Here is a 26509-nt window from a genome sequence, read left to right on the forward strand (position 1 = left end):
CCTAAAATTCACTCCATAATTACCCACAGGCATATGGCGTAGTGGTTAAGAGCGTGGGCTACCAACCCCAAGATTCCGAGTTCAATTCCAAGCAGTGACCTGAACAATAACAATAATAATAATAATAATAGTTGAACTTCTGAGTGCTTTCACAAATGGAAAAGAAAGAGAAACCAATAGCACAATATTTGGATTTCAAAAGGATTCTATGGTCCTATCTTATTATCCGAAGAAAGATTATGTAGTCACACTTATGAGTACAATGCACTCTCAGCCTTCAATTGATTCAAAAAGTGCTGAAAAGAAACCAGAAATTATTACATGTTACAACAAATCAAAAGGAGGAGGAGATACCCTAGACAAGATGGTAAGGACATACACTTGCAAAAGAATGACTTGAAGATAGCCTATGGTTATATTCTACAACATGATTGATATAAGTGCAGTGAATGCTTTCATTGTTGCTAAACAGCTTCACTTGCAAAGTTTCAAGGATAAAAGAAGACAGTACCTAATTCAGTTAGGAAAGGAACTTGCCGGAGTTAATGCTCAACAAGAATATGACAAATAATCTTCTAGTTCTGCTAACATTTCTTGGCAAAACAAGAAAAGAAGGCAATCTTCAACCTCAAAAGGAAGATGTTTTTTGTGTGGCCCCAAAAAAGACAGGAAAACTCGTACTACATGTAAGAATTGTAATATCCATGTTTGCCAAGAACATTCCAATGCTGTCTGCATTGACTGCCATGAAGAGCTGTAATTCTGTACTTTTGTAGTTTTTTAAATTTATAATATATTCTGTAAGTTGTATTTTTTAATTAAAATTTTGAGAAACAATAATCCTTCATTCACCTGATAATATATATAATGTAGCTAAGAAATAGTGGTAGCTTGAATAAATTTTAAATAAAAGAAAAATATTGGGTCCATTGGACCCAGTTGGTAATTAGTGACATACATTTTCTCTAATAGACCAAGGCTTAAGTAACTATGTAAAGGCTCCCATAATGTCGAGTTGTTCAGAGTAAAAATAGAAGTAAAACAGATTGAAGTCAATGATACTTATACACAGACACACATATAATGATATTGACTAATTGATTATTGAATGTGATCATTACGGGAAATTGTATGACACACATTGCAATCCACAAAGATACTATTTAAAAAATATGTGAAAATATGATGTGGTTTGGAAATCAAAGTCATGGTGAGACATAATACTTTAATAGAAAATGAATAGCTGGAACATGTGATAACTACAAGATTGGACTAAACATAACCATTGAAACAATGAAATTATTATGGATAAAGAACAAGCCTCTCGGAGTGCAATGACTGTCAAAAAATTATCAGACAAAGTTTGTAGCCAGAGGCTGTGAAATCACAAATAATCTCACCAGGAAGAAATTCTGCAATAATCAATGGAAAAGGTGTGATCATTAGATAAACTCATTTTAGCAAGTTTGGAGTTAATTGGTTCTCCATTAAACACAGCCTAAGATTAAAAGTGCTTTCTTCACATTGGAAATAAATAATGTAGGAGGACAATCTCAGTTGTTGGATCAATAAAAAACAACATTTAAAAAAGAAACAAGAGATGAACAGAAACATGTAGGATATCAAATAATTAGGTATAAAATCAGACCGCAGAAAACTGAAGTGGGAATCAGGAATATCTTTAAAAAATGTGTGTGTGTGTGTATTTATGACACACAAGGCAAGAATCTTTTCTATAACTTTGGTGGACTTTGCTTTATGAAGACATCTGTCAAACAGAAACTGGGCAGAAACATGTACACACACACACGTGTGTGTGTGTTAGTTTGAGTATAATGATTGCAGAGGCACAGTCATGTAATTAAGAAGTTTATTTCACAACCATATGCTTTTGGGTTTAATCTTACTGCATGTTATTTTGGGCAAGTATCTAATAAAGCCTTGTGTTGGCCCATATGAAGGAAATATGTACAGATAAAAATCATGTGGAAAGCCCTCAAAAGGACTGTGTTTATATCTAAAAGGCTCAGCTTTGATATACATTGTCACCCTGATGCTACTGAGAAGGGTACATGTGTCTCTGAAATATGCAGCCAGTATAATTTAATGAGTAGGTAATTCAGTAGATTAAAGAACTTGAAAAGTCATTAAGATTTGATGGAAAATCCAGTAACATTTACTGGTGTTGAGGTGCATCCATATATCAAGAAGTAATTTAGTAATTTTACAAACAGCACTCAATGAAAAAAGCACTGGTGGCAATTTTTGTGACTAAAACTCTTGAAGATTCAGAATGTATTTAAAATTATCTGATATTTATGGCACTCTTCTGTACAACTCAGTGTAGGAGCTGAGTTTATTGTAAATTCCACTCGTAATTTTTATACTGCATTCATGATTAAGGTTATCAGTAAAAACTTGCAGACCTTCCTTTATAATGCCAACCCTTTAACATATTCTTTGCAAGTGGAGGTAATGGAATTTCCATTCCACATCTGCATTTTCAGTTGTATTCTAACAGTATCAGCTCCTCATTAGATAAAAATTCTCTATGACACAAGCAGTTCAACCCCATCAATCTCTATGACTCCTTCAAACCTTACATCATTTGCGAGTATTACAAAAGCTTTCCACTATTGATGTGGAAAACTTGTAAAGTTACAGACACAATCCAGTCATATATTTTTCCAAGTAGCATTCATAGTTGAGGAATTCACTTTATCCCATGATACAACTATGTTATCCACAGCATCTATCATGTAAAATTTCTTCCAGAAGTTTCTCCCTGTAGGTTTATCTTCCCTATCAATTGCTTTCAGAAGTTGTTTGTAAGTTTTTCTCAGATAATATGCCTAGAAATCCGCTACCACACTTTGATCCATTGGCTGGATCAAAGAAGTTGTATTTTGGGGGAAATATTCTACTCTTACATTAACAGAAAGCTCATTTAAAGTTCACTGAGTTGCTTAATGCATTGTATAAATTGAGCAATGCTTTGTTGGAAATATGTTTGGCATTGGGTTTTTTTTTACAGCAGGACAAAAATTACTCTTTGGAAAGGCTCTTAGTAATCCATCAGATGATTTTTGGAATTTTGGAATTCTGATGAGGACTTTTCTTCTTGGGGAAAATAATAGTAGTTTCATCAAGATTATATATTTGCTTTGGTGTGTAACCTCCTCCAGCAATCATGTTCTCAGTATAATTAATAGCAGTCTTTGTATTAGCACTGATAGCTTCATTAATCAATTTCAAGTTTTGCAAATTCAAGTGCTTCTTAAACCTTTCAAAACCAGCCTTTATTAATCTGGAAAACATTTTTATTTCTTTCTGAAAATCATCATACAAACTTGGCATTTTTTTTTTATTTATCATAGAACACAATGTGTTGAATCTGATCTTTGATCCATACACATCTATGAAAAATAAGGGCCAAGCAGTTAAATTAATTTCTTAAGCACTTGATTTAATATTCTCCCTATTGTCATGTATTGTTCCCACATTACAAGCTTTAATGTTTTGGCAATGTGGTTTTGAACTAAGTAGAAAGAGAAAACCAGGGAAGACAGAAAAAAAGCAGTGAAGGTTGCTCTGAAGATGCTGAATATTACAAAAGAAATGATAAGGCACAGTAACGAATAACAGTATGTATTAGAGCAGGTTTATCTAACTCATGCAAGCATAATGGTGATAAATGTATACATGCATAACTTGTTTTGTTTCCTCTGTGAATTTAACAACCAAAATCATGGAAAAAAATTGTTGCTCGGTTCTCTCTAGAATTTCTTACTTAACTTTGAATCTCCCCGTAACACTCATTGCTTGCTTTAGCATATACAAAACAAAGTAAATCAGTCTGTTCACTTTTGCCTTCTATTGTATAATAATTTTGTAATTTCTTAAAGTACATATTTAAAAAAAAATTAATTCAGTTATTATTCCACCATGTCATATAAGTGTAAAGCAATATCATTAGATATCAAACTAAAGATTATAAGAGATGCAACATGGAATTTTGTCAGTGAACAGGTCGCAGTCTCAAAGCAACGCAAATATTTTGCCAAATTAAATTTAAATGTTGAAGTGAATCTAATGGTTTTTGTCTGTTTTTAAATGGCTTATAACCACCTTCCACACTGCAATTGTTAAAGATTATAAACAGATTGGAAAAGAAGTGTTTGTTGTGACATCACTGTCAAAAAAAACTTAATGAATCAAACATAAAAGTTGCTTGAGGAAAATATTAGGTGCTTGGGTAGTTGATATGCCACAGTATACTTGTCACCCTACAAAGCCTTACAAAATTTATGTAAGCAGTTGAAACGAAAAGTTGAGTAAATCATTCAACTATATAATTGTTACTTCTCCAGGATAGTTTGAAAATTCAAGGAACAATTTAATTTTCATAGCATTCGAATGATATGAGAATTGCAAGTATCATGATAGTCCTCTGAAGCCAAGACAAAACTACCAGTCTTCACTGGCTGTTGTTTTGCATTTTTTGAATAGAAATGCATATTTTTAAATATGTACATAGAGAACCAGGAAATTCAATCTTGATAGCCTAATAGGCTTACTAAAAATAATTGATAGCTTTCATTACCTATGTGAGTTAATCAGCAGTGAGAGAGAGTTGAAGCAAAAGCATAGAAACCTGAATTATAAAATGGCAGAAAATATTTAGCACAAAGATTTCCATCTGTGTAAGAAGAGCAGATTGTATGACGTTTGTGTGAGAAATGAAATATTGCACAGTAACAAGACATGGGCACTAAACGCAGATGTGTAAAAGCTGGAAAGGAACAAAATATGCACACAGCATACACTATGGAGAGAAAGAGAGAGAGACAGACAGAGAATGTGTAATCAGTGTAAAACATCTTTGAAATTGTTTTCAGATAGAGCATCTTTATAATGCTAGGATAAATCAGTAAAGATGCTTATTGCAATAATCGAGGAGGAATTATTTTTAGGTAAATTTTAAAGATATTCCTTAAGTGACAATTAAGGGTTTTGTTCATATCTATACACTACTCTAAAATGATGCCAGGAAAGGTATCAAGACCAAGGGCTGCAATACGACAATACAAGAAAGACCAAGGGTGTTATGGCCAGTCTATCAGTGCCATTATGTATTGTACACCAGCAGAGCATTGATGATTACTACAATAAAAGTCTTCCCAATTAAGCACAAGTTCTCCGCTGTCCGACGAACGGGAACGTGAAACTCTGAGCAACATATTTTGTTATATTTCTGCTGCTTTTAAATAAAGTGTGTGTGTGTGTGTGTGTATATATATATATACACACACACACACACACCAACTTGTACCTGGTTTTAGTATTTCAGGTCGCCTCCTTATGAGAGCTCAAAATCTCTCGTGGAAGCGCCATCCAACCAAAATGCAAATATATGGGAAACTACCACCTGTGTCATCTCTTGTGAAAGGTAGGAGAGTCCAGTTTGCTGGACATTGTTGTAGAGCTGAAAAAGAAGTAATTTCTACTCTTCTCCTCTGGAAGCCATCTACTCGCAATACCAGAGGACGCATACTCTCCTACCCTGATGTAATCTCCAGGGATACAGGCATCCAGCAACAGGACCTCCGTAATGCTATGATGGACCGTGAGGTCTGGTGTAACATAGTAAATTCCATTGTCTCGACCACGGTCGAACAATGATGATGATGATTTCAGGTCGAATGTAATGAATTCGCAGAATTGTTAAAGCACTGCATAAAATACCTTACAATATATGCCGTTATGAATTTTTACTTTACTTTTCATTCTGCCCAGTTCAATTTAACTTATTACTCCCATGCAACTTATACCTTGTGCCTATGCTCGAAACAAATAGTATTATTTTGGCAGAATCGTTAGAGCGTCGGAGAAGCGGGGTGTCTTGCGGTATTTGTTCTGGCTCATTACATTCTGAGTTCAAATCATACCAAGGTCAACTTTGCCTGTCATTTCACCGGGATCGATAAAATTAAAATACATATCCAAGTAATGGGGTCGAAGGTATCGACTAACTCCTCCCTTCAAAAGTTACAGAAACCATTAATATTATTACTTAAAATTTCTGAAGCCAATTGATGTTTAATATAAAATGATCGAAGCAAAACAACGTAAACCGAGTTAGTTTAATACCCACAAAGACAGATGCAGGACATATTATATATATACTCCAAGTGCGAACAGTAAAACAATCGAAAGGAAAATTAAAGATTTCTCTAGATCAGGTTAGTTTCAATTTTATAAAAAGGAAATCGAATGTTGTAATAGACAAATCTTTATCCAGGCGCATCTGTTAACGTTTAAATAACAATATCAATATTTTCTGCTGCAACTTAAGGTTAGATAAAATATTCTGTAATTGCTGTTTTAAAACACAATATCGACTGTCAGGAAACAAACAGCAGGCAAAAATAAAAGTAAACAGTATGATAACTGTGGTAGCAGGGACCTAAAGAATATGTCCAGCGGACAAATGTGACGTGTTGGTAAGACAGGACATAATCATCAATGACGTAGTGAAGAGATGTTAAATATAATCGTGATAGTAAAGGGACAATGTCGTCACAACGTCGCAGAAGCGAGACATGGTGTTATGACAAGTCTAATTGTTACGTAGATAAATAAAACACGAGAAAACGTAATAGCCGGTATTGCTTTCAATCTATTTGATAACAGTAAATAAATAAAACACTAAGCAACTCTATCCTCTCGTATCAGTAAAAAAAAAAAAAAATTTAAACTGCCAATTTCAGTTTGCTGTATTCCACGAAATACTACAGTTAAGATTGGTACCTATCCCCTTATTCTATAGCATCAACCTAAACAAGACACTAGTAAATAGCAGGTAACATTCTACTTCGTATGTGAATTCAACATAAGTTTAACCGTCTTATACAAATATAATTACACCGACACTTGAAGAGGTGATCCATGTTATAAAAATAAATAATTTTATTACAAACAACCAATAACAATTATCGTGCATCTAAAACCTGGGTTTGGATGGATCTGTTAATTAATAGTGGGTAGTTTATCGGACAAGACCACTCCGTACAGGAAGATGTACTTATGCATCAGACAAGCGATGTATGGATGGAACTCTTTAAAAGGTACGCGAAAGGTTACTTCTAAATTAATTAGGAAATTTTTCTATCACTGTGAATTTTACATACCAATGTATTTTAAACACCTTTTAACTCATTTAATATTATTATAATCTTGAAATAGAAAAGTACTTAACAGATGTTAAATCTGAAAATTAAAAAAAAAAAAACGAAAGAGAGCGAGAGAGAAAACTCGACATATAAATAAAACTTTCAAATTGTTTATAAAGCTTTCACTTTTAAAAAATTGATCTATCCTTTATGCAATATAAAAGGCAGATTCATTTAACTTTTATTGTGGAAAATTCAAATTCCTTGATCTAAAACTATACTCCCGGATCTACACATTACAACAAAAAATTTTGCTGGTTGTAAGAAAATGTTTGAACTGTATTTGTATCTTGTAGTATTAGTTCACAGTGAAGTGTAACAGTTTATCAGGCGATAGCATCAAATTAGATCATTAGTTTTCATTTTTAGACTGTAGCTCTTGTTTTACATGCAGCAAAGAAGGGCCTAAAAAGTCACGGTCCTCTATCTTGTACACTCAGGTTTGACACATATGCCCATCATATGAATGTAGCTACTCCTTTCCAGCTCAGAGTTGAGCGAGTGGTTGGCAACATTATGCACATTAGGTTATAAAAACCCGGACATAATTTAGATGGTGATCATGCATATCCAGGTAGCAAATCATGGTAAGTGGATATACAGAACCAGACATTTTAGAATATGACGGAGTTAAGGACCGAATGCGAAATTTTATTTTCGGCCATGCTGATTACAAATGAGCACAAATAATTTTTCAATTTTATCATTTTTATTAACATAAAAACTACTGATTACGATTAAGGATTTACAACTGCTTTCTAGACAATGGCATTTAGGGAACTAGTCGAACACAGCTTCGAATTAGGAGCAGGTTTGCAGTAGGGAAACTATGTATCACCTGCCTTTGATGCTGTCATGACATTTCAATCGGCCCGTTAAATGATAATTTTGAAAATTTCAGACAAAAGTAAAATTCCAAAACAAACAATAGGTGCAGGCAGAGCGGTGTAGTTAAAAATCACACAATTTCGGGTTCAGTCTCATTAGGCGGCACCGTGGGCAAGTGTCCTTGCAGTGGGTTTGGTACACGGAAACTGTGTATCTCTTTGTCCATTTCATACCGCTTTACAATAGGTGTTGGTTTGTTTACACCCTCGAAACGTAGCGGTTCAGCAAAAGAGACGCACAGAATAAGTACCCAACTTTAAAAATAAGTATTGGAGTCAATTTATTTGACTAAAAACCCTTTAAAGCAGTGCTCCTGCATGGCCGCAAACCAATGACTGAAACAAGTGAAAGAAAGAATATTTGCTACAAGACTAGTGAGCAGACAGCTTTTGGAGTAAGCATAACACTTTCATTTTGCGTTACTCTTAAAAGCCTTTGCCAATTCGACTGTCCAAAAGTCGGTACGTCTACCGCAATTCGACATTTCTTTCGTGATACATGCATTCATTATTATATTATGTGAACATTCATTAGTTTGCCATCAGCAGTTTAACTGATACATACTTTTCAGAGTTACCTCCCGTCGTTTTTTAATTTTTTTTATTATAAATTCGAATTAGAACCTTCAATACAACCATAGGATCAAACGAAGGGATTTATGAGGTCATTGAACCTTTAGATATGGTCTTCATATCACATCCTACTGTTTAAAAAAAAAGTCACTCGTATTGACTGGGATGCCGTTGATAACAAGCCTATTTAATCAGATCGACTGGGGGGGGGACGACAACACAAACATACAATGCTGAAAATCTTGGGTTTAAATATTGAATAACGAAAGAAGTCTAGCTCTACTTACATTAGTCTTTAAATTATCAGTTTAAAGTCGAGATTGAATGACTGTATACATCAGGTAAGCGTAATCAAGCGGAGTTTCTGAATAAACAACCGCCCCCATTCGTAACTTTCCCCCATAATTATATCTGCCTTAATTGAATAGGGAGATCGAAGAGAAATATGAAAAATCATTTGAATTTGGGTATGTCGTTATTCACATTATTATCGCACTCTTGTAGCACCAAGTGCAAGAGCAGTGCAACGACAAAACACTCAAATTTATAAAGCCATACATAAATGGATCACTTTCGAAGGTGTGTGGATGGATACACACACGGGTGTTGCTAAGTAAATAACAATTATATTATCCCACTTAAGTAAATTATTAAAGCTCTAAACTTATGTCTCAAGCACAGACATCAGACGTGAAATGTGGAGGGAAAGAATTAATCAATAACCAATCCATCCCAGTACCCCCACCGGTACTTTATTTCATCGACAGCCGAAATGAAAAGCAAATTTTGCTCCGTGTAAATTATTTAACCTATAAACGAGAATATAACATCATTGAACATTATCTCATAACTTAAATCGTTTATAAATTAGTCGGTATCAAAGACAGGTGCAGACAACTTCATAGCCTCAACTATGAATGAATGTACGGCAACTTTCATGGATTTGCTTTCTGATATTTTAACAAAACAATAAGATACAGGCAAAATAATGATGTTTTAATATAAAACAAGTGGAGTACATATACACACGTTATGTAACAATTCGGTCTCAATGTTGATTCTTTTTCTGTACTTTTCAACCTTTAACATCGTTGAAAGGTGCTTTATTTCATAGAGAATTTCCTAATGTTCATAACTGATTTACCGTTACAGACCATTTTTTCTATCTCCGTGAAAACCAGAAAGAAAACTACTTACTACGTTAAGCAAATGACAACTCAATCGAAACAGTTAAACATCTTGACATTCTAATAATTTTTGTGGCTAAGATTTTGAGGTATCAAAAAAAAATTTAAATAATGTTCATATATTCAAACGTAAGGAGTTAATCAGATGAATGTTAAAGTAAGATGTAAAATAAAAGGAGAGATACAGGCAGAAAGAGAGAGAAACAGAATAGAAACCTAATGTCAATATATGAAATTGCACTTACTTGTTTGCTAAGTCTCACGTGTTAATGTAACTTATCCTTGTCCCCATGACAGATACAGCTTGAAGATGTCAATTAGCGCGTTGCTTATTACAAATGGGTCCCGTTTATAGATGCACTGTACTACCTAATGATTTCAACATGCAGCTATGGTTACAAACAACATCGGACTCGATATAACGAGAAAGTTGTGTCAAAAGAGCGGACGCCATTACAATCGACATCAACTCTCGCGTGAAGCTATACCTATCATGTGATATATACGAGACTAAGGGCCGACTACAAAATAACGTGCAAAGTGGATAGAATCTCCAAAAGACTCCAAATATTTCATGTAAGTATGTGTTGCCAAAGTTTCACCATACTTTAATAGAGGTATTGGCAACCTTTTTTTCGTGAAGAGGTCCGCACTACTAAGCAAAAATTCAAGGTAATTTTTCGTTGGCGTGCCATTCAGAAAGTTCTACAAGCTGTAGTTTGTTCGTAAAATACCTTAATATAACACGGACACAGTTTTATGTTAAGTGGTGATTTATTATTATTATTTTTGTTAATGTTTTGAAATGTATCCTAGCATATTTTCCTTTTTAAGGATATATGATAATGTTACGAATTATACTAGAATAAATATTGCACTGTAGAGTTAATATTAAAGGTACTTTAACTGAAATTGTATTAACATTTCCTGAATGAGAAAATATTGACGTTATTAAATGTTGAAAACTCCTCTTAACCTTTTTGCGAACTAAAGAAATATCAGACCTGGTTCTCAAATGGATGACTTGGAAAACCCAGGTGCTGTAAGCATCTAATGGGTTTGTGTATCTGTGAAGCTAAGTTATACGAGTTGCGTTTTTATTTCCCCCAAAGGATGCTAGTTCTCTTCTAATGCCATCTGAAATAAGAATGAGCGTTACTACTAAACTTTCCCATGTTCCATAAATCTAAAGCTTAGTTTCTCTAACTTAATTTCACTTTCTCTTTGGAACATTCACTGCAAAGCAAATACTTAAAGCATATGCATTACTGTTTCCCCCCACCCCCTTTTTTTTTAAATTCACGTATAGGCGCTTCTTTAGAAGCGCACCTCTCCAAGAAATTGACGCTTACTTGTCAAAAAAGTTACGAAAATGAGAAATATATCCAAAATAGATGAAGTACGCAAAAAATTAGGAAGATTAATCTATTTTTAAATATTTTATACTTAAAAATAAAATACGGAAACGGCCTCTCGCGAATGTAAACAAGCATGTCGGACGATAACTTACTTTTTTATCAGTCAGATATTAATAATACAATCGTCTGCGAATTGTAAGAAGACCGTTTCACAATCTTTTTCTTGAAAGTTAGTTTGTAACTAATAAATACTATTATGCCAAATTTTGGGCCTGAACGGGAAATATCACATAAAATGGGCGAAGGTAAAGCGAGTGCACATCACCTAACCCTAACCTGTGTGCGCAGTAAAAAAATCTGATTAAAAACTATCAAGAATTATTGTCCGGGACCCTCGTATCAATAATATCTTTGACATATTTGTTTATATTTCGCGAGTGCCCTTTTTCCGTATTTTATTTTTTAGTATAAAATATTTAAAAATAGATGAATCTTCCTAATTTTTTGCATACTTCATTTATTTTGGATATATTCCCCATTTTCATAATTTTTTTTTTTTTAGAAATTAGACGTCATTTTCTTGGAGAGGTGCGCTTCTAAAGAAGCACCCATGTTTATAAAACAAAAAAACCTGAAAGCACTCTTTTTCTCTTCACAACTGAAACGAACTTCATGTTTATGGCACTAACACCCTTAAAAACGAAACGTTTTCTCCTCCTTTTCGGACCACTATCGCAGATTGCTGCCATATTTTATCCGATATCACCCAAAAGAATTTTTAAAACTTTAGGGTGTTTGGAAACGATTGATATTCTAACACAGCAAATCGAGGATTTTACTCTGGGTGGCCTAGTTACTGCTTAAAGATGGTCAAGAGAGAATTAGCAAACGTTGTTTGGTTTCAGGTCAGCTCTCCTCAAGTAGATTATGATCAATGACGTTCCAGCCGTGACACTTCCACACACTCCCCTTTTTTTTCCAGATCATACATCTAGGACTATATCATCCGATGTAAGACGATAGGATGTGTTTGAAGGAGATTTTTAGGTTCTAATTCTTGCAGAACCAGCAACTATGTAAAGCAGAGGTTGCCAACTATTTGTGGACCACTGATTTACTGAATATTTTCATGGATCACTTGAGCATAAAAGTCGATGAAATTAAATTAAAAAGTTAACCAGTCCAACTGAGCATGAAATTATGCAACATACTGGAAAGCAATTAAAATAAGCAAATGCATGTACACATGACAAATCCTAATATTAATCCAGAGACCACTTACTAAGAATTACATTACTAACGCAGAATCTCTTTTGTTGTCTCTTAGCCCTTTGCCTACCAGTGTATTACGTGCGATACACTGGGCATATTTCCCAGGCATCCCTATATCTTACATGGTACACATTCCCAATTTTTTCACACACACCATAACTTGGGACTTTTGAATGGAAAGCTTTATATCATTCAGAGCATGAAATAAGTGCTAACTAAAAGAAAGTCTGCAAACAAGCATTGATTTTTTGGACAAATTTATGAAAACGTTTGAGGTAGGAAAAGGGTTAAGCAGATGTTATTGTCAGGAATCTGTTGCAAGTAAATTCATGGACTCAGTGTTTGGCAAATCAACAATGCTAATAATAATAGTGGTTTCTAACTTTAGCACAAGGCTATACATGAAAAAAAAAATTGTTTTAATCGGCTCTATTACATGAGTTTTAATTTGATGGCCTCTGGAGTGTTGGAAGGAAAAGTCAACATTAGCTGGAATGTAAAGAATGTACAACAATAAACTAACAAGGTAGACTAACAAATTTCTTTTACTTGTTTCAGTCATTAGACTGTGGCCATGTTGGGACACTACCTTGAAGAATTTTTAGTCCAATGAATTGGCTCTATAAGCCTGATATTTTATGGGTTTTTTTTTTTTACTGAACTGCTAAGTTATGAGGATGTAAATGCGCAAGCACCGTTTTTCAAGCAGTGGTGGGGAGCATGCACACACACACACACCACACACACACACATGACTGGCTTCTTTCAGTTTCCATGTACCAAATTTACTCAAGGCTATAGTAGAAGATACTTACCCAAGCTGCCACTGAGTGGACTTGAACCCAGAACTATGTGGTTGGGAAGGAAGCTTCCTGCCACACAACCATGCCTGCTCCTAATCTAGTTTCTTGTATCTTTAGATGGCTCTAAATTTGTAGGAGAGGTGGTTTTTGACTGACTAGATGCCATTATACTGACAGTCTTAGCTCATTAACCCTGGAGAGATAATAAAAAAAAATATAGAAAGCTCTGTTGTGAGCTATGTCCACAATATATTGAGACAAATTAAATACTATTGGACATTTGACTGGTGATACAATTACTTCATTGCCCTTTTATTTATAATGATTAACAACTTTGATTTGAAGTCATACATGTATAGTATGGAAAGGAATATATTATCTCTAGCACTTGACTAGTGCTTTAGTTTATATCTTCCAGAAGATGAAAGCCAATCAACCGTGACAGGATTTGAACTTAAAATCATAGTTATAACTATATATTGCCAGGAATTTTATCCACTGGTCAACTGATTTTTGCCAAGTCATTACCATCTTAATAATAATCCTTCCACCTATAGGCACAAGGCCTGAAATTTCAGGAGGGGGCTAGTTGATTATATTGACCCCAGTGCTCAAGTGGTACTTATTTTATCGAATCCTAAAGGATGAAAGGCAAAGATGACTTTGGCAGCATTTAAATTTAGGATGTAATGGTTTTAAATTTTGGCACTCATCAATTTTAGGGGTGGGGGTTAAGTCAATTACATTAACACAAAGTTCTCAACTGGTACTTATTTTATTGACTTAGAAAGGTTGAAAGGCAAAGTTGACTTTGACAGAATTTGAACTCGGACCATAACATGCCAGAACAAATACTACTAAGCATTTTGTCCAATGCACCAATAATTCTGCTTTAGGCACAATTCCAGCAATTTTGAGGGGAGGTGGGGTAGATGATAGCATCAAGGTTTTGTTGTTATTAATGCCATGTACATAGAAATAGACATATATGTGTGTATTGTAGTATCTAAAGATAGTAAAATAGGGAGGAGACAAAGAAAATTAAGAATATATAAAGTTATGCTGGGAAAAAAGCACAGAAATATGAAGCAAAATAATAACAACCAAAGAATATGTACAATGAAGAAAAATATTCCAATTAGAAGAACATGACGTTTTCATACACTTTGATTAAATAAAAGTAAAAAATTAAGTGAAAATAAATAGGAATGATACCAAATTTATGCCTGTTAACATTTCAGTCTCTCTCTCTATCTACATATATATATATATATATACACACACACAGAGGTTAAGTAACTTACCTGAAGCTCTGGCCCTTGAGTCATTTTGTAACTTCTGCCTATTAAATATATCTGAGTGTGTGTGTGTGTGTGTGTATTTCTTCAAGTGGTTGTAGCCAGGATACATTGCACAAATCCATGCCAGTTATCTCTTCCCACAATAGTTATGATAGATCCTCAGTTTCATGTTGTGTCTCTCTGCCAGTAACGTCAATGTAACTGAGTGGTCTTTGTTACTTAGGTTGCAGAAGTCTCCGAAACATAACACCCGATACATTGTACTGCTGAGCATAATAACAACGACCACCAAAGCCTGCTCTACATTGAGCAAAAATTGTAGAGATGGGTGGAATGTGTCCACAAATTCCCTCTTTGGTCTTGTCTTTGCTCTATGAGATGCTTGGTCTATGTTCCATCATGGTAACATTGAAGCTCCTCCTTCATAATCCAGATTTCTACTCTATAAAGAAGAAAATTCTCAACACATTCTCTGAAGAATAGCATAATTGACTTTGAAATATTTGATTACTAGATATATTGAAGTGTTGTACAGACACTAAATACATTTGTGTCTACATACAGATACACACACAAACATATATACATACAAACATTTGCATCTATATGCATGTGCACAGAACATGCACACAAGTATGTTTTTATGCATGCATGTATTGTATAACCATGATGTTCCAGTATCTGATGAGATGGCTTCCTTTATTTGCATAAATATGTGAACATGCAATTGCACACATTAATGCAAACGCATAATTCCTTGCATACTGAAATTAATACTAGTTGAAGAAGGTTGCAAAATGATCTTTATTCTAAAGAAGTTATGTGGTTAAATATATATTCCACTCACAGACTTCCTGATTTTATATAATTATATCTACTGCATATGTATACTGCATCAGGTTGCTGATGTGTGCTTACTGATAGCATGCAGACTGTACAATGTTCCATAGTTGGGTCATAGTAAAACAAACACCAAATAAATAAATGGGTGGTAGAACCAAACAACCATGTAGCAATGTCATGTTTTAGAAATTCTGGATTAGTATCTGGCATTCTCTGAGACCACTAGGAGTGGTGAAACACACCTTAGCATTTATAGAAGCATTCTACATCAGAAATGTAATTGGCTAGACAATTTCCAAATGCTGCTGTGCAGCTTCTTTACTAAAAGGGCCAAGATCATGGCCATCAACCAGGATCCAGAGCAGCTTGCTATACAATTCCATGGGATCAAACTAACTCTGGTTGACAAGTTCAAGTATCTGGGTTTCATTGTCGATCAAATATCAGACTTCAGCCAGGAATTCAGCTCTGAAGCCATTTAATACAATATGGAGAGACTGTACCTTCAACAAAGGCATGAAGCTAAATTTTTTAAAAAACTAATCTCATCAGTAGTGTTGTATGAGTGTGATGCATGGACCCCAGAGGATGGTGGACACCAAGTTCATTTCTGAATATACTGATTGCTCATGGAAACTTGGCAATCAAAGATTTAACAGTTGACTTTAAAGATCAGATCCACTCCAATCTGTATTGTCCAAAAAATTCAACCAATTGATCTTATTAGAATTATCTCCCTTGATTTTAGATTTTGAACTAGATTTGGATAACAAAGTTTTTCAATTAACTATGACGCCTGAGATTTTGTGTGCAAAATATTCCCTTGAGGTATTTTTCTTGTCAATCTTGTAATATTTATAAGAAGCACACCATATTCCATTTATTCCTGAATATCTTGATCATTCTTATCTTGCCGAATGAACAGAGCATACTTTATTGAGGAGGTTTAATAGGATGGAAATATGTCTTGCTCTCACTAGTTAGCTTTAAAGACATAATCCATTCTAATCTGCATTGTCTACATTGTCCAAAACTTTACATTGACTGATCATATTAGAGTTATCTCTCGTTTGTTTGTTTTTTGTTTTTAAATTTCCTTTCTACTTATCTCTTGGATTATCTCGATTGAAAATTTTGCAATACAATATACCAGCAGTCCCCAACAGTCCTTGCACCACGGACCAGTTTCATGCAAAACAATTTTCCCAAGGACTAGGGGATTACGCTTATTACAAAACACAAAGTGTATAATAAATAATTTAATTATTACATATATAATGCATAGTTAATAAACTAGAAATATCATTTTAAAATTTAGTTTCTATGTGGCCTGGTACCAAATGAGTTACGGCTTGGTGATTGGGGACCCCGACACTATACTACCTATATGAGAACCTACCGTGTCTTACATTTAATGTGCAGAACGTTCCCGTGAGGTACTTTTCCTCAGCTATATCATGGAATCGGGTTGCTTTTGAAGGACTGAAGAAAATTAGTAGAGCTCCACCCAAAAGTCTTGCAATATTTTGTTACGTCCCTTTACGTTGTGAGATCAAATCCCACTCGGGTCGATTTTGTCCTTCATACTTTCGTGTTAGATAAAGCAAGTAAAGTACCAGTTTAAGTATTGGGGTCAATATAATCGGTACTACTTAAGAAGATGGACCCAACGCGCGTACCGCACCCGCGATAAAGAAAAAAACCTTCTTAAATAGTACCATATAATCTAGTATACGCCTTCCAGAAAATCGGTGACCTTGTGTCAATGTTAAAAATTAATGCCATTTATCAGATACACCTTTAAGCAGGTACAGGTGAAGCCTCAGCCTCATATCTATCAATAAATGCTTATACGTGTACGTCTGTTTGCACGGCCCAAGCCGTATACACACGGTAAAAGGAATGATTCTTTAACACTACTGATTGACCAATTTTCGAAATATATTATCCATTATTAATATCCGACTGACACTGTCATCCTCCTTATCGCCACTACCATCACCAACAATAACAATAACGTATTCGTTGCTAATATTGTCATCATGATCACATCGGCAATGTCGATTTGTTTCGACGATAACTGAATCATAATCAATTCATGACCAGTACTCTATTTTATTGATATAGAAAATGAATTCAGTCCGGATTTTAATTTTTTTAAAAAGAGAGAGAGAGACCTATTGAAAATCCCGTGAAACATCTAAGCTCATTATCCTTTCTGCCAACTCACCATCATACCATTACTAGTGCTACTACTGTTACAGTATCAACGACATCTGTCACCGAACTTAGTGACCAGCCACGAGAGGAAACGGCTGCCGAGACGCCATTAATAAAAGAAAAAGAAAAATTCAGTCAAAACAAACTTGATAACAAACGTCATAATACGTCATAGTTGAGGCCACGCCTACCTTCTCCTCCCACTCTGTAGCAACACGCAGGAATTGCGATTACGCATGCAGTGTAAGGAGACGTGGGAGAAAAGATGCAGTATACAGTTGACAATATATTAAACCACTTAAACACTCAATTAGAACAAACATGCGCATACTCTAAAATACACACACATATTCCGCTGCTTTTGACACATTTCTCTTATTTATCAGCATAACTTGCCATACTACGTAAACCTGATTAGAGGGGAAGTCAGTGAATAGTGTAACGCTAAATAAATAGATCAACGCGCATATATACACATGAACAAATTAAATGCTTCATGGGCACTTGTGATACTTATTTGTAGCGAGAAGAGGGTGAGTCGATTGAATTGGGCTCCCAAATCTATGAACGCGTAAAAGGTTGAAAGGTCAACTCTAGCATAGTCCCGTATCCTGTCGAACTTACCAAAAGCATGCCATCAATGACCATCTGGTCTGTTATTTGTTTATTTTTTTTAGGGATGTATTCTGCATTACATTAGCCGATATGTCCTTTTTAAAGATTGGTCATGTGTGACTTTGAAGTCTATTTGACTGCTGTTTCAAGTGGGTCGAGCAACTGTACAGAGGTTCCCTCGTTAACATGAACTTCATGTTATTGTTTAGCCTTGGATCACCTCTCGAGCAGACATGTGATCAAAGTTATTCCAGTCGTGACAATCTCATCATTTTGTATGTCTCGGTTTACATTATCCGATGTGTCTCTTTTCCCTTTAAGACAGTAATGTGGCGGGGGGGGGTGCTATAAAGATTAACGGAACGAGAATGGGTAAAATGTTTTGCTGCTGTGGGGAAAGCAGTTTCACCGACGTGACACTCCTTCGACTTTCAAACCTTAATTAAATTAGAGTTAGCTTATTTACTATAGGAAAGTATTTTAAAAGCCAACTTAAAATAATTATGACCTGAGGGGGTGGGGGACAATTTTACTTATTGATTGGCTACCGTGTATTTTTATTTTTAGGTAAGTCCTGGAGACAGCTCTGAATATATTTGTGCATTTTTGACCTCGTTACTGTACTTTGCAAAATAAGTGTAAAAGCTTGTATATAGGTTAGTGTACGAAAACAAAATTGTTTAGAGACACCAACTGCAAGTAAAACTATAGTGAAGTCACTTTTAACATTTAATGATTGAAACATTTAAACACCAACTACATATATTTTAAACTTTTAATAGGCTTTAACAGAGAATTGAAATCAAGTTGCAGATTTGGCATGGAGAAAGATCACTGCTTGTTCAAATGCACTCAGCTCCACACACAATGTCTTTCCTAACACCAACTACTTTCCAAAGTGAACAGGATGCTTTTTATGTGGAACCAGTGCCAGTGAGGTTATCAAATAACGCGCAAGGCAAAGATTTTGAGATGTGGTATTGAAGGAGGTGGCTTTATGCCAGGTGATAAGAGGTTAGAATATGACAAAGGGACAGAAACCGGTATCTTGCTGCATAGGAAATACTTGGGTATCCCAGATGGAGGGAGAGAGCAAGAGAGAGATGATGGCAATGTGCCAAGGTATACTCTCAAGGTACAGGGATGTGAATATAAATGGAATGGTAGAGGATTGTCTAGGGTACATGAGTAGAAAGTTCACAAGAATGTGAAAATAGGTGTATATATATGTATATAAATGTTTTTCTTTTGATAAATATATATATATATATGTGCCTATATATATATATATAGGCACAGGAATGGCTGTGTGGTAAGAAGCTTACTTCCCAGTCACATAGTTCAGGATTCAATCCAACTACATGGCACCTTGTGGAAATGTCTTCTGTTATAGCCTTGGGATGACCAAAACCTTGTCAGTGGATTTGGTAAACAGAAACTGAAAGAAGCCCCTCATATATATATATATATATATGTGTGTGTGTGTGTACATTTGTCCCCCACCACTGCTTGACAACTGGTGTTGATGTGTTTGCATCTCTGTAACTTGGTGATTTGGCAAAAGAGACTGATAGAATAAGTACCAGGCTTTAAAAATAAGTAAATTCAAGGTGGTGCCCCAGCATAGCCATAATCTAATGACTGAAACAGGTAAACGGTGTGTATATATATATATATATATATATGCACGGTATGGCTGTGTAGTAAGAAGCTTGCTTTCCAACCACATGGCTCCTTTGGTAAGTGTTTTCTACGAAAGCTTTGTGTCTTCTGGCCAAAGCTTTGTGAGTGGATTTAGTAGATGGAAACTGAAAGAAGTCCATTATGTATATATTTATGCATCTCTGTCTATGTTTGACTTGGCAACTGATGTTGGTGTGTTTACATCCCTGTAAATTAGCATTTCAGCAAAAGAGACCAATAGAAGTACTAGGCTTGCAAAAAGTCCTGGAGTTGATTTCTTCAACTAAAAAAAAAAAAAATGGAGGGTGGTACTCCAGCATGGCTGCAGTCAAATGACTGAAATAAGTAAAAATAAAAGAATATTTAGTGACTGCACGGTGTCAGGTAGAACTGAAATGTCATTAGGAAGAAGTGCATACAAAATGATAAAGATATATTTACCATTGCTGTTGATGACAAAAGAGAAGCATAGAAGTGTTAGTATAAGAGGTTGTTGAATGAGGAGCATACTTGGGATGAAGAGGAACTGCTTCATGTTGATAAAGCGAGGAACCAGTATAATCAACAATGTGGTAGAGAAAACGACAACACAAATGTAGGAGAAGCTAGTGGCCCAGCAGAAATAGTTACTGAGATGCTCAAAATATCTGGCAAAGTAAGATACATGATAGTCACCTGAACACTTAATCAAGTAACCCAAGAATGTGTGACGTCCAATGAATTGTGTAGTAGTAGTAGTATTGTTGTAAACTGCTATAAGGGCAGAGGAGATGGTTTATGGAGTGGAAATTATAGAGGCATCATATAGTTGGACTAGGCTATGAAGATCACAATCACGAATTGAGTGATTAATTCAATGACATGCAGCTAGGTTTTAGACCTAGAAGAGGTCCCACAGGTGTAATCTTCTTACTGAGACAACTGTAGGAGAACTTAGCTAAGAACAAACCACAATACCTGGTATTTATTGACTGGGAGAAAACCTTTGATAGGTTACCATGCTCTGTTATCTGGTGGTGTCTAAAGAAACTAGCTGTAAATCAATAGCTTGTGAGAACTCTTCCAGCTATGTACATAGGTACAGTTATTAAAGTGAAAGGTATCAATGAGTTCAGAGATGAATTTAGAATGAAGATAGGTGTCTAAGGTTCAGTCCTCAAACCATGCCTCTTCATTATAATCTTTACAGTCCATCACAGAGGAGTGTATGACTAGCTGTCTTTAGGAACTCCTATATGCTGATGATCTGGATTTTATAGCTGAATCTATCTTTAGCAGTATTCATCTTCATCATCATTTAACATTCACATTTCCATGCTTGCATGAGTCAGATGGAATTTGTTGAAGCAGATTTTCTCTGACTGAATGCCCTTCGTGTCACCAACATTCACCGGTATTCCATTGATTAGCGAGGACATTCCAGACAATGAAGCAAAACCTAAAATTGAAGGGCCTCAAGATAAACTTAGCAAAGATTAAGATGTTTAGTATATAAGAAAGAAGACAGGACTTCAACATTATCAGGGAAACTCACTTGCTTGACATGCAGAGAAGGAAGTGGTAGGAACTCCATATGCTGCATACAGCATAAGCTATGTTTACATAAGAGGTGTTGTGAAATTTCAGGAAGGCTAACAGTGAAGACAAGTTTTGTATGTGGCAGATGCAAAGGTAAGAAAGAAATGAAGCAAACAGGCTCTGATGAATATGTAATGTAAATGTGCATTACACCAGAATGTGCATAAGCTGTAAGAGAAAACAGATATAAGAGGAATTAGGTATTACTGTGAAGAGAGAAAACTGTACTGATGTGAGTATGTAATGTATATGAAAGATGACAGCTGTATGTCATGTCTATTGCTCAAAGTAAATGAAACCTTTTGAAGAGCAAGACCAAGGAAAACTCAAGAGAAAGCACAGAAACCTGATTTAAAGATATTACTCATCATGGAGAAGATAACAAAGGACTAAACTTATCGGTGATATGCAATGCTGTAGAACAGCGGTTCTAACCTGTTTTTGCCTCAAAGGGTCAGTTTTGTGTAAAGCAATTTTTCCATGGACCATGTGCATAACAAAACACAAAGTGCAGAATATATAATTTAATTATGTACACAGGGTGTTCAAAAACTCTCTCTGCAGTGAATTTTTTGAAGATACCATCAACACTGAGAGATATTGCTCAAATATTGTCTATCCAATTGTAGGCCAATTCACTGAAAATGAAATTAATAATACATAATTTCAGCAAGATGGAGCTACAGCACATACTTCGCACATCACCATGGTGCTACTTTAAGAGTTTTTCAAAGAATGGATTATTTTGAAGGGACTTTAGCCACATGATTTAACACTACCAGACTTTTTTTACCTGGGGAGCAAATAAAGGATCAACGTACAAGAATCGCCTAGAAACCATTAATGAACTAAAAGATGCAATCCTAGCCTTCACATGGTCCATACCACGTCAGACTCTCCAAGATGTATTTCAAAACGTGTTGAAAAGTCAACTTATGTATTGAAAATGAAGGACAACACTTTTAACACCTCTTATAAAGTTTTTTAAAGTCTTGTAATGTCTAATATATTCTTTTGTAGTATAAGACTAAAAATGAATAAATATTTATTTTGCAATAAAATGCTTATTGTGGAGAGACTTTTTGAACACCCTGTATAATAGATATATAATGCAAACAGTGATAAAACAGAAATAAATTGTTTTAATTTATTCTTTCTGTGCAGCCTCTTACCAAAGGATCTGTGGCCTGGTGGTTGGGAATCTTCACTATAGAAGATCTAACCAATGGCAAAAACATACCTTAACACAAGGATATTGTTTAGAAGCTGAAATATTTTATACCCTGCTAATCCAACAATCTGCTGACCTCCTCACTCTGCACACTGTCACCAACTTTTCTTCTACCTATTCCTCACCCTTCTCATAGACCCTGTCTCTAATATATCTCCCTACCACCTATATTGAGCACATCATCATCAATACTTTTCCTCACCCTGGTCCCTTCAACCTTCATAGGCCTATGTACGAGAGACTTCATCAAACCACTGTCAGCTCTCTACCCAATGCACTTTAACTTCATTCTATACCACAAACCAGTACAATTTCTCTCTAGGCCATTTCTGTTCTCTTGACACCCTTGATCTTCATAGGCCTACCATAACAGACTGCATCGAACTGCACCCAATATACCATAGCTTTATCATTGTATTATCCCAGTATTCACTCTCTCCCTTTCTAGGTCATATCTGTTGCCACACATCACTTATTCTTTGCTCTTATCATATAGATTCCTGCTCTTCCCATCCACTCATTCTGGTTTATTCTGATGTTATTGATGTCGTTCCTAATCACCCACTTAGTCTCCTGAGCAAATTTCCAGGAATTTATGTACTGTCTTTGCTTACAATCATGGTCTTGTCACCTATTTATGACTGAGTAGCTGTCAGCACTCTCTCTTGCATTCTGTTGTCTTCCTCAGACCACAAATCTTAAGTTATTGAGTACTCTCTACATTTCCTGTGTACAAGGCAACTTTTCCCATCCCCTATGCAGGTGCATGATGAAGGACCACCAAATCATGAAATCGTGCAATCCACAGAAAGAGACTAGAGAATGTGGTAACCTCTATAGTTTTATTATCATGAAAAATATACAATGTACATAATGAAGAACTGTTAGCAATAGGAATGTCATCCAGCCTTAGCAAGTAAAATGACATGTGAGCACCTTTCTATAGGAGCAGCATCCTCTAGTAGCACTGATTTGGATTGTGATGTCCAATCCAACTTATGCTGGCATGGAATAGCAGATGTAAAATGATGATTATGTACATATATATATATGTGTGTGTGTTAGGTGGTTGGTCTTAGGAAGGACATCCAGCTGTAAAAACCATGCCAAAACAGACACACAAGTCTGGTGCAGGCTCCTGTCTGTCAAAACATCCAAACCATGCCAATGATGAGGATATATATATTCTATTTCTGATGATGGAACAGATTGCTGCTATATCTCATTTTGCCTCTGATGAGGCAATAGATCATTGATATATAGATAGCTACCACTTTTTTTGCACAACATGCACCATTTTTGTATCTGTTCTTGAAACAGCTGTAAGAGACTTTCTGCACTCCTTATTACTTTCTTCCTTCTTATGATCTATACTCATGTTTAAAAATATAAATGACATAATCTAACCTGATGCCAGTTGTTTTGCCTGATCATACTTGTATCCTATTATGCATTAAGGCACATGGCTCAGTGGTTAGAGTATCGGGATCACAATCATGGACCAGCTGTGTGCTGTGTTCTTGAGCAAGACACTTTATTTCACATTGCTCCAGTTCACTCAGCTGTAGAAATGAGTTGTGATGTCACTGGTGCCAAGCTATACTGGCTTTTGCCTTTCCTTTGGATAACATTGGTGGTGTGGAGAGGGAAGACTGGTATTCATGAGTGAGTGTTGGTCTTCTATAAACAACCTTACCCGGAATTGCCTCAGAAGGGAACTTTTTAGGTGCAATCCCATGGTCATTCATGACTGAAGGAGGTGTTTACCCTACTTGCTTAATTGATAAACTGTGTATAACCAATCATTATGCAGTCCTAACATCTCTGCTTTTAGTTGCTGTTAAAGTTGGAGTTTTAGACAATAAGTCAATGTTGAGCACTAATTGTATATACCCATTACTTTATATCATCAGACATATTATTTAAACTATATTCTCTCTCTCTCTCTCTCTCTATATATATATATATATATATATATATCATCATCATCATCATCATTTAACGTCCGCTTTCCATGCTAGCATGGGTTGGATGATTTGACTGAGGACTGGCGAACCAGATGGCTGCACCAGGCTCCAATCTGATCTGGCAGAGTTTCTACAGCTGGATGCCCTTCCTAACACCAACCACTCCGAGAGTGTAGTGGGTGCTTTTACGTGCCAGTCAGGCGGTACTGGCAACGGCTATGCTCAAATGGTGTTTTTTACGTGCCACCTGCACAGGAGTCTGTCCAGCGGCACTGGCAATGACCTCAATCGAATGTTTTGTTCACATGCCACTGGCAATGGTGCTTTTTACATGCCAGTCTGGCTCTCTGTCGGTTATGACAAGTGTTCCAGTTGATTTGTTCACAGAACAGCCTGCTCATGAAATCAATGTGCAAGTGGTAGAACACTCCCCAAAAGCATATACCTTTAACAGTTCTCAGGGAGATTCAGCATGATGTAAAATGTGACATGGCCAGCACTTTAAATTACAAATCATTTTTGCCAGCAGAGAGGACTGAAGTGATGTGAAATAAAGTGTCTTGCTGAAGAGCACAATGCACCACTGGAAATCAAACACACTACCTTATGATTGTGAGCCAAATACCCTAACCACTATTAATTATTAATCCAAACAAGTGGAAGTAAAGCAGAAGTGAAGTTGAAAATGCATGAGGATTATATTAAGATTAATTAATTAATATAGGAATACACTTGACAAGCTTCACATTAGATTTTCAAAAGTATATAGTATATGAAACTGTGTCCGCAAATTGTCTTTTGTGGCTGATCTCATACAAATTGTTTTTTTTAAAGAAAGGATGTGACCCAGAACACATAATGTACAAATTGATTGATCAGAGTTCATGTGTCAGCCATGCAAGGTCACATAAAAGCTTTTCTCCATTGAATATGTCATATGACAATTAAAATAGAGAGATATGAATAAGTGATATTTTATTGTGGTTTTTCTTTCATTTTATGTCAGGAATTATAAGTATTTTAAGTTTTAAAATATAATGATTGTTTACATAAAAGTGTTAGATGTGTAGATCGACCGTACGTAAAGGAGATGGTGACAAAAGTCTCCTTTTTGAATGCTGCACGGTCGCCTTACAAAAGAAGCCAAAATACATGGAATAAAAGAATACCAGTGCCAAGAAAGAATAAGGAGAAAACACAACCGTATAATGTATAAGAGAAAAGACTTTATTTACAGATGTGATCATGAGTAGCAGAGCATGTGTTCAAGAGTACAACAACAGTGTGTGTCTGTGTGTTCATCACAAGTGTATGTGTGCTAGCAGAGTGTGTCTGCGTGTTCGTGTGTGTTATAAGAGTGAGATAACAATACAGATCATAGAAAGAGTGTCCAGATACAAATGGAGTTAATTACCAGTTCGTAAGATACACAATAGCTAGTTCTGTAACAGAGAGGTTGTGGCTTCTATCCTATGCCAGGTTACTTGGTACAGAAGATCTTGCAGGTAGACTGGACTGTTAACCTTGGCGAATATTCACAACAGCGTAAAGTTAAACCTAGGTGATGTTGGTGGTGTCGATAAGCTTAAGGCGATGGTGGAGAAGATGGCGTTATGGTGTGTACGTCGATGGTGATGGTGATGGTGGAGAAAGCTCCTGAAATGCTGCAGTGGTGTTGGCGCTGTCTGTCACTGGGAACTAGTTGAGTCGCTGGAACATGGCTGAGTCACTCTGTGGTCAGAGGTTAGTCCTAAGAAGG

General features: G+C 35.7%; 2 protein-coding genes and 1 long non-coding RNA gene across 3 annotated transcripts in view; 1 reads left to right on the top strand and 2 right to left on the bottom strand.

The window, feature by feature from the left end:
• The window catches only part of LOC115215124 (transmembrane protein 248), a 50720-nt gene extending 40383 nt beyond the window's left edge, over positions 1-10337 (bottom strand). Inside the window, exon 1 of the mRNA XM_029784301.2 lies at positions 10125-10337. The gene's annotated coding sequence lies outside the window, so the exon portion shown is untranslated. The remainder of the gene's footprint in view (positions 1-10124) is intronic.
• Positions 10338-10365: 28 nt separating this feature from the next.
• LOC115215103 (myb-like protein A) overlaps positions 10366-26509 on the top strand; it is a 106955-nt gene continuing 90811 nt past the window's right edge. Inside the window, exon 1 of the mRNA XM_036502856.1 lies at positions 10366-10455. The gene's annotated coding sequence lies outside the window, so the exon portion shown is untranslated. The remainder of the gene's footprint in view (positions 10456-26509) is intronic.
• LOC118763370 lies at positions 13331-17819 on the bottom strand. The gene is made up of 3 exons (XR_004999119.1): positions 16866-17819; positions 14617-15055; positions 13331-13505 (listed from the first exon to the last, which is right to left on the bottom strand). It is a non-coding gene; the product is annotated as an uncharacterized LOC118763370 (long non-coding RNA).

Source organism: Octopus sinensis, linkage group LG1 (assembly GCF_006345805.1).
Source record: "Octopus sinensis linkage group LG1, ASM634580v1, whole genome shotgun sequence".
NCBI classification, from domain to species: Eukaryota; Metazoa; Mollusca; class Cephalopoda; order Octopoda; family Octopodidae; genus Octopus; species Octopus sinensis.